The sequence below is a fragment of the Oncorhynchus masou genome, chromosome 29 (genome assembly GCF_036934945.1).
Source record: "Oncorhynchus masou masou isolate Uvic2021 chromosome 29, UVic_Omas_1.1, whole genome shotgun sequence".
NCBI classification, from domain to species: Eukaryota; Metazoa; Chordata; class Actinopteri; order Salmoniformes; family Salmonidae; genus Oncorhynchus; species Oncorhynchus masou.
In genome coordinates this window covers 100826634-100835579 of record NC_088240.1, presented here as the reverse complement: position 1 = coordinate 100835579, position 8946 = coordinate 100826634, and positions in this window count along the sequence as shown.

The window sequence follows — 8946 nt, the reverse complement described above, 5'->3', positions numbered from 1 at the left end:
AGTCAGCCCACTGACACCCCTATCAGAGCAAGCTGGACCTGGGGCTCTGATCACAAACACACCCCACAGAGCCCCAGGACAGCAGCACAATTAGACCCAACCACATTATGAGAAAACAAAAAGATAATTACTTGAATCAGTTGGAAAGAATTAACAAAAAAACTGAGAAACCTACAAATGCTATTTGGCCCTAAACAGAGAGTGATAGAATACCTGACCACTGTGACTGACCCTAAACAGAGATTACACATTGGCAGAATACCTGACCACTGTGACTGACCCTAAACAGAGAGGACACATTGGCAGAATACCTGTCCACTGTGACTGACCCTAAACAGAGATTACACAGTGGCAGAATACCTGACCACTGTGACTGACCCAAATTTAAGGAAAGCTTTGACTATGTACAGACTCAGTGAGCATAGCCTTGCTATTGAGAAAGGCCGCCGTAGGCAGACATGGCTCTCAAGAGAAGACAGGCTATGTGCTCACTGCCCACAAAATGAGGTGGAAACTGAGCTGCACTTCCTACCCTCCTGCCCAATGTATGACCATATTAGAGAGACATATTTCCTTCAGATTACACAGATCCACAAATAATTTCAAGACAATCCGAATTTTGGTAAACTCCCATATATACTGGGTGAAATACCACTGTGTGCCATCACAGCAGCAAGATATGTGACCTGTTGCCACGAGAAAAGGGCAACCAGTGAAGAACAAACACCATTGTAAATACAACCCATATTTATCTTTATTTATATATACATTTCCCTTTTGTACTTTAACTATTTGTTCCCTCGGGCCTTATTGTTATTATATGGTATACAACGGCTGTCAGCCAATCAGTATTCAAGGTTATAATAATAATTATTATAAATCAGCTAGTCTGGTTCCTGGATGCTGATTGGCTGAAAGCCATGGTATGTCAGACATTATAAACTGGGTGGTCCAAACACTGTATGCTGATTGGCTGACAGCCATTGTATATCAGACCGTTTACCACGGGTATGACAAAACATGTATTTGTACTGCTCTAATTACGTCGGTAACCAGTTTATAACAGCAATAAGGCTCCTCAGGGGTTTGTGATATATGGCCACTATACCACGGCTAAGGGCTGTGGTCCAGGCACTCCGCAGTGTGTCGTGCTTAAGAGCAGCCCTTAGCCGTGGTATATTGACAATATACCACTCCCCCTCTGGCCTTATTGCTTAAATATACCACTCCCCCTCGGGCCTTATTGCTTAAATATACCACTCCCCCTCGGGCCTTATTGCTTAAATATACCACACCCCCTCGGGCCTTATTGCTTAAATATACCACACCCCCTCGGGCCTTATTGCTTAAATATACCACTCCCCCTCGGGCATTATTGCTTAAATATACCACTCCCCCTCGGGCCTTATTGCTTAAATATACCACTCCCACTCGGGCCTTATTACTTAAATATACCACACCCCCTCGGGCCTTATTGCTTAAAAATATACCACACCCCCTCGGGCCTTATTGCTTAAAAATATACCACACCCCCTCGGGCCTTATTGCTTAAAAATAAACCACTCCCCCTCGGGCCTTATTGCTTAAAAATATACCACACCCCCTCGGGCCTTATTGCTTAAAAATATACCACACCCCCTCGGGCCTTATTGCTTAAAAATAAACCACTCTCCCTTGGGCCTTATTGCTTAGAACTATACCACACCCCCCCGGTACAACACATGTGTCAGTCTTCATCATTTAGTCCTGTACAACACGTGTGTCATCTTGTTTTAACTATCAAGTTGTAGACATACCGCAGTGCACAGATTCACCACTAGGTGGGGGAGTTGAACCAACTTTACTCTGTCGTCTCCACTCATTCTATTCTCCTGGTAAAACCTAGAGAACGATCCCTTTTCTAAACGGGACTGTGATGAGGATAACTGCAGTGTTCGGTCATGGCGGCCCGGCCAGTTACTCTCTACAGAGCGAGTTAGAGGGTGTTGAGGCAGGAGGAAAGTCATTAAAGCACCTACAGCTGACAGAGGACAAGGAACCAGGTAGGCTAGTTGAGAACAAGTTCCCTTTATTTAACCAGGTAGGCCAGTTGAGAACAAGTTCCCTTTATTTAACCAGGTAGGCCAGTTGAGAACAAGTTCCCTTTATTTAACCAGGTAGGCCAGTTGAGAACAAGTTCTCATTTGCAACAGCCACCTGGCCAAGATAAAGCAAAGCAGTGCGACATAAACAACAACACAGAGTTACACATGGAATAAACAAACATACAGTCAATAATACAGTAGAAAAATCTATATACAGTGTGCATGGAACAGACAGATAGACAGACAGACAGACAGACGAACAAACACACACCTCCAGCCTCCCCTGACCATGGTGAGAGGGTTCCCTGACAGACAGACAGACAGACAGACAGACAGACAGACAGACAGGGAGTACAGCCAGCCCTGTTCTACAACACCTTGGACACAGTGAATACTCAGCCCATATCCATCAGATGATGAGCCCAGTTCTACAACACTTGGACACAGTGAATACTCAGCCCATATCCATCCTGAGATGCCCAGTCTTTGTACAGAGCCCAGTTCTACAACACCTTGGACACAGTGAATACTCAGCCCACATCCAAATCCATCCAGATGCCCAGTTACAACACCTTGGACACAGTGAATACTCAGCTCAAATCCATCCAGATGCCCAGTTCTACAACACCTTGGACACAGTGAATACTCAGTCCATATCCATCCTGATGCCCAGTTCTACAACACCTTGGACACAGTGAATACTACTCAGCCCATCCATCCAGATGCCCAGTTCTACAACACCTTGGACACAGTGAATACTCAGCCCATATCCATCCAGATGCCCAGTTCTACAACACCTTGGACACAGTGAATACTCAGCCCATATCCATCCAGATGCCCAGTCTTTGTACAGAGCCCAGTTCTACAACACCTTGGACACAGTGAATACTCAGCCCCATATCCATCCTGATGCCCAGTTCTACAACACCTTGGACACAGTGAATACTCAGCCCATATCCATCCAGATGATCAGTTCTACAACACCTTGGACACAGTGAATACTCAGCCCATATCCATCCAGATGCCCAGTTCTACAACACCTTGGACAGAGTGAATACTCAGCCCATATCCATCCAGATGCCCAGTTTACAACACCTTGGACACAGTGAATACTCAGCCCCATCCAGATGCCCCCAGATCTACAACACCTTGGACACAGTGAATACTCAGCCCATATCCATCCAGATGATGCCCAGTTCTACAACACCTTGGACACAGTGAATACTCAGCCCATATCATCATATCCATCCAGTGATGCCCAGTTCTACAACACCTTGGACACAGTGAATACTCAGCCCACATCCATCCAGATGCCCAGTTTTTTGTCCATCCAGAGCCCAGTTCTACAACACCTTGGACACAGTGAATACTCAGCCCATATCCATCCAGATGATGAACCAGTTCTACAACACCTTGGACACAGTGAATACTCAGCCCATATCCATCCAGATGCCCAGTTCTACAACACCTTGGACACAGTGAATACTCAGCCCATATCCATCCAGATGCCCAGATCCCAGTTTTTGTCCATCCAGATGCCCAGAGCCCAGTTCTACAACACATTGGACACAGTGAATACTCAGCTCAAATCAATCCAGATGCCCAGTTCTACAACACCTTGGACACAGTGAATACTCAGCCCATATCCATCCAGATGCCCAGTTTTTGTTCAGAGCCCAGTTCTACAACACCTTGGACACAGTGAATACTCAGCCCACATCCATCCTGATGAATAGTTCTACAACACCTTGGACACAGTGAATACTCATCCGATATCCATCCAGATGCCCAGTTCTTCAACACCGTGGACACAGTGAATACTCAGCCCATATCCATCCAGATGCCCAGTCTTTGTACAGAGCCCAGTTCTACAACACCTTGGACACAGTGAATACTCAGCCCATATCCAACCTGATGCCCAGTTCTACAACACCTTGGACCATCCAGATGCCCAGTCTTTGTACAGAGCCCAGTTCTACAACACCTTGGACACAGTGAATACTCAGCCCATATCCAACCTGATGCCCAGTTCTACAACACCTTGGACACAGTGAATACTCAGCCCATATCCATCCTGATGCCCAGTTCTACAACACCTTGACACAGTGAATACTCAGCCTAAATCCATCCAGATGCCCATCAGAGCCCAGTTCTACAACACCTTGGACACAGTGAATACTCAGCCCATATCCATCCTGATGCCCAGTTCTACAACACCTTGGACCATCCTGATGCCCAGTTCTACAACACCGTGGACACAGTGAATACTCAGCCCATATCCATCCCGATGCCCAGTTCTACAACACCGTGACACAGTGAATACTCAGTCCAATCCATCCGGATGCCCTGGACACAGTGAATACTCAGCCCATATCCATCCAGATGACCAGTTCTACAACACCTTGGACACAGTGAATACTCAGCCCACATCCATCCAGAGAGTTTTTGTTCAGAGCCCAGTTCTACAACACCTTGGACACAGTGAATACTCAGCCCAAATCCATCCAGATGCCCAGTTCTACAACACCTTGGACACAGTGAATACTCAGCCCATATCCAACCTGATGCCCAGTTCTACAAACACCTTGTACAGAATACCAGCCCACATCCATCCAGATGATCAGTTCTACAACACCTTGGACACAGTGAATACTCAGCCCATCATCCATCCAGTTCTACAACAATCAGCCCATATCCATCATGGACACAGTGAATACTGCATATCCATCCAGATGCCCAGTTCTGCAACACCTTGGACCATCCAGATGCTCAGTTCTACAACACCTTGGACACAGTGAATACTCAGCCCATATCCATCCTGATGAATAGTTCTACAACACCTTGGACACAGTGAATACTCAGCCCATATCCATCCAGATGCCCAGTACTACAACACCTTGGACACAGTGAATACTCAGCCCATATCCATCCAGATGCCCTGTTCTACAACACCTTGGACACAGTGAATACTCAGCCCATATCCATCCAGATGCCCAGTCTTTGTACAGAGCCCAGTTCTACAACACCTTGGACACAGTGAATACTCAGCCCATATCCATCCTGATGCCCAGTTCTACAACACCTTGGACACAGTGAATACTCAGTCCATATCCATCCAGATGCCCAGCTCTACAACACCTTGGACACAGTGAATACTCAGCCCATATCCATCCAGATGCCCAGTCTTTGTACAGAGCCCAGTTCTACAACACCTTGGACACAGTGAATACTCAGCCCATATCCATCCTGATGCCCAGTTCTACAACACCTTGGACACAGTGAATACTCAGCCCACATCCATCCAGATGCCCAGTTCTACAACACCTTGGACACAGTGAATACTCAGCCCACATCCATCCAGATGCCCAGTTCTACAACACCTTGGACACAGTGAATACTCAGCCCACATCCATCCAGATGCCTTGTTCTACAACACCTTGGACACAGTGAATACTCAGCCCACATCCATCCTGAATTGAATTCACGACTTCTGCAGGTGCAGGTGGCCATGTTTTGGGCTAATTATACATATCAAATGAGCTCAGATGTTGCTGGCATTATTGGGGAAATGGTGCCAGAGGTGAAAGGTCTCTTCAGTCAGGTGGAAGCTTTAGTAAGACATCTGCTGGTCGTCCCTGCCTCCTCTGTCGAGGCTGAGAGGAGTTTTAGTGCCCCGAGGAGGCTTAAGACATGGCTTAGATCATCCATGAGTCAAACAAGGCTGAATAGTGTGGCCATGTGGTACGTGGCACTAGCAGAAACTGGACAGACGGGACCTTCCAAGAATATGCCAGTCTTTTAACGGTGTCAACAATAAGCGAAAAAGGGCTTTGGATCCTCTGCTTGAAGAGTGGCAAGTCAAAACACATGTCACTGCCTGGAGAGGTGATGAGAGGGCTGGAGAGGAGAAGAGATGACTGGAGAGGAGGGGAGTGGATCGACTCCTGATCGACTCCTGGTCGACTCCTGGTCGACTCCTGATCGACTCCTGATCGACTCCTGATCGACTCCTGATCGACTCCTGATCGACTCCTGATCGACTCCTGATCGACTCCTGATATATCCTGGGTGCCATTAAACATATTGATTCCTGATGGAGAGGAGAAGACAGGACCAGAGGAGAGGATATCCTGGGCTGCCATTAAACATATTGATTCCTGACTGGAGAGGAGAAGATAGGACCAGAGGAGAGGAGAAGAGAGGGCTGGAGAGGAGAAGATAGGACCAGAGGAGAGGAGAAGAGAGGGCTGGAGAGGAGAAGATAGGACCAGAGGAGAGGAGAGGACCAGAGGAGAGGAGAAGAGAGGAGAAGAGAGGACCAGAGGAGAGGAGAAGAGAGGGCTGGAGAGGAGAAGATAGGACCAGAGGAGAGGAGAAGAGAGGGCTGGAGAGGAGAAGATAGGACCAGAGGAGAGGAGAGGAGAAGAGAGGACCAGAGAGGAGGAGAGGAGAAGATAGGACCAGAGGAGAGGAGAAGAGAGGGCTGGAGAGGAGAAGATAGGACCAGAGGAGAGGAGAGGAGAAGAGAGGACCAGAGGAGAGGAGAGGAGAAGATGGGACCAGAGGAGAGGAGAAGAGAGGGCTGGAGAGGAGAATATAGGACCAGAGGAGAAGATAGGACCAGAGGAGAAGATAGGACCAGAGGAGAGGAGAAGATAGGACCAGAGGAGAAGATAGGACCAGAGGAGAGGAGAAGAGAGGGCTGGAGAGGAGAATATAGGACCAGAGGAGAAGATAGGACCAGAGGAGAAGAGAGGACTGGAGAGGAGAAGATAGGACCAGAGGAGAAGATAGGACCAGAGGAGAAGAGAGGACTGGAGAGGAGAAGAGAGGACCAGAGGAGAAGAGAGGACTGGAGAGGAGAAGAGAGGACCAGAGGAGAAGAGAGGACTGGAGAGGAGAAGAGAGGACCAGAGGAGAAGAGAGGACTGGAGAGGAGAAGATAGGACCAGAGGAGAGGAGAAGAGAGGGCTGGAGAGGAGAATATAGGACCAGAGGAGAAGAGAAGAGAGGGCTGGAGAGGAGAAGAGAGGACCAGAGGAGAGGAGAGAAGAAGAGAGGACCAGGGCTGGAGAGTTGAAGAGAGGGCTGGAGAGGAGAAGATAGGACCAGAGGAGAGGAGAAGAGAGGGCTGGAGAGGAGAAGAGAGGACCAGAGGAGAGGAGGAGAGGGCTGGAGAGGAGAAGATAGGACCAGAGGAGAGGAGAGAGGGCTGGAGAGGGAGAAGAGAGGACCAGAGGAGAGGAGAGGGAGAGGGCTGGAGAGGAGAAGAGAGGACCTGGAGAGGAGAAGATAGGACCAGAGGAGAGGAGAGAGAGGGCTGGAGAGGAGAATATAGGACCAGAGGAGAAGAGAAGAGAGGGCTGGAGAGGAGAAGATAGGACCAGAGGAGAGGAGAAGAGAGGGCTGGAGAGGAGAAGGAGAGGGCTGGAGAGGAGAAGAGAGGACCAGAGGAGAGAAGGAGAGGGCTGGAGAGGAGAAGATAGGACCAGAGGAGAAGAGAGGACCAGAGGAGAGAGAAGAGAGGAGAAGGGACCAGAGGAGAGAAGAGAGGGCTGGAGAGGGCTGGACCAGAGGAGAAGATAGGACCAGAGGAGAGGGAGAAGAGAGGGCTGGAGAGGAGAATATAGGACCAGAGGAGAAGATAGGACCAGAGGAGAAGAGAGGACTGGAGGAGAGGAGAAGATAGGACCAGAGGAGAAGATAGGACCAGAGGAGAGGAGAAGATAGGACCAGCTGGAGAGGAGAAGAGAGGGCTGGAGAGGAGAAGATAGGACCAGAGGAGAGGAGAGGAGAGGGCTGGAGAGGAGAAGATAGGACCAGAGGAGAGGAGAGGACCAGAGGAGAGGAGAAGAGAGGACCAGAGGAGAAGATAGGACCAGAGGAGAGGAGAAGAGAGGGCTGGAGAGGAGAATATAGGACCAGAGGAGAAGAGAAGAGAGGGCTGGAGAGGAGAAGAGAGGACCAGAGGAGAGGAGAGGAGAGGAGAAGAGAGGACCAGAGGAGAGGAGAGGAGAAGATAGGACCAGAGGAGAGGAGAAGAGAGGGCTGGAGAGGAGAAGACAGGACCAGAGGAGAAGATAGGACCAGAGGAGAGGAGAAGATAGGACCAGAGGAGAGGAGAGGAGAAGATAGGACCAGAGGAGAGGAGAAGAGAGGGGGGCTGGAGAGGAGAAGATAGGACCAGAGGAGAGGAGAGGAGAAGAGAGGACCAGAGGAGAGGAGAGGAGAAGATAGGACCAGAGGAGAGGAGAAGAGAGGGCTGGAGAGGAGAAGATAGGACCAGAGGAGAGGAGAGGAGAGGGCTGGAGGAAGATAGGACCAGAGGAGAGGAGAGGACCAGAGGAGAGGAGAAGAGAGGACCAGAGGAGAAGATAGGACCAGAGGAGAGGAGAAGAGAGGGGGCTGGAGAGGAGAATATAGGACCAGAGGAGAAGAGAAGAGAGGGCTGGAGAGGAGAAGAGAGGACCAGAGGAGAGGAGAGGAGAAGAGAGGACCAGAGGAGAGGAGAGGAGAAGATAGGACCAGAGGAGAGGAGAAGAGAGGGCTGGAGAGGAGAAGACAGGACCAGAGGAGAAGATAGGACCAGAGGAGAGGAGAAGATAGGACCAGAGGAGAGGGAGAGGAGAAGATAGGACCAGAGGAGAGGAGAAGAGAGGGGGCTGGAGAGGAGAAGATAGGACCAGAGGAGAGGAGAGGAGAAGAGAGGACCAGAGGAGAGGAGAGGAGAAGATAGGACCAGAGGAGAGGAGAAGAGAGGGCTGGAGAGGAGAAGATAGGACCAGAGGAGAGGAGAGGAGAAGAGAGGACCAGAGGAGAGGAGAGGAGAAGATAGGACCAGAGGAGAGGAGAAGAGAGGCTG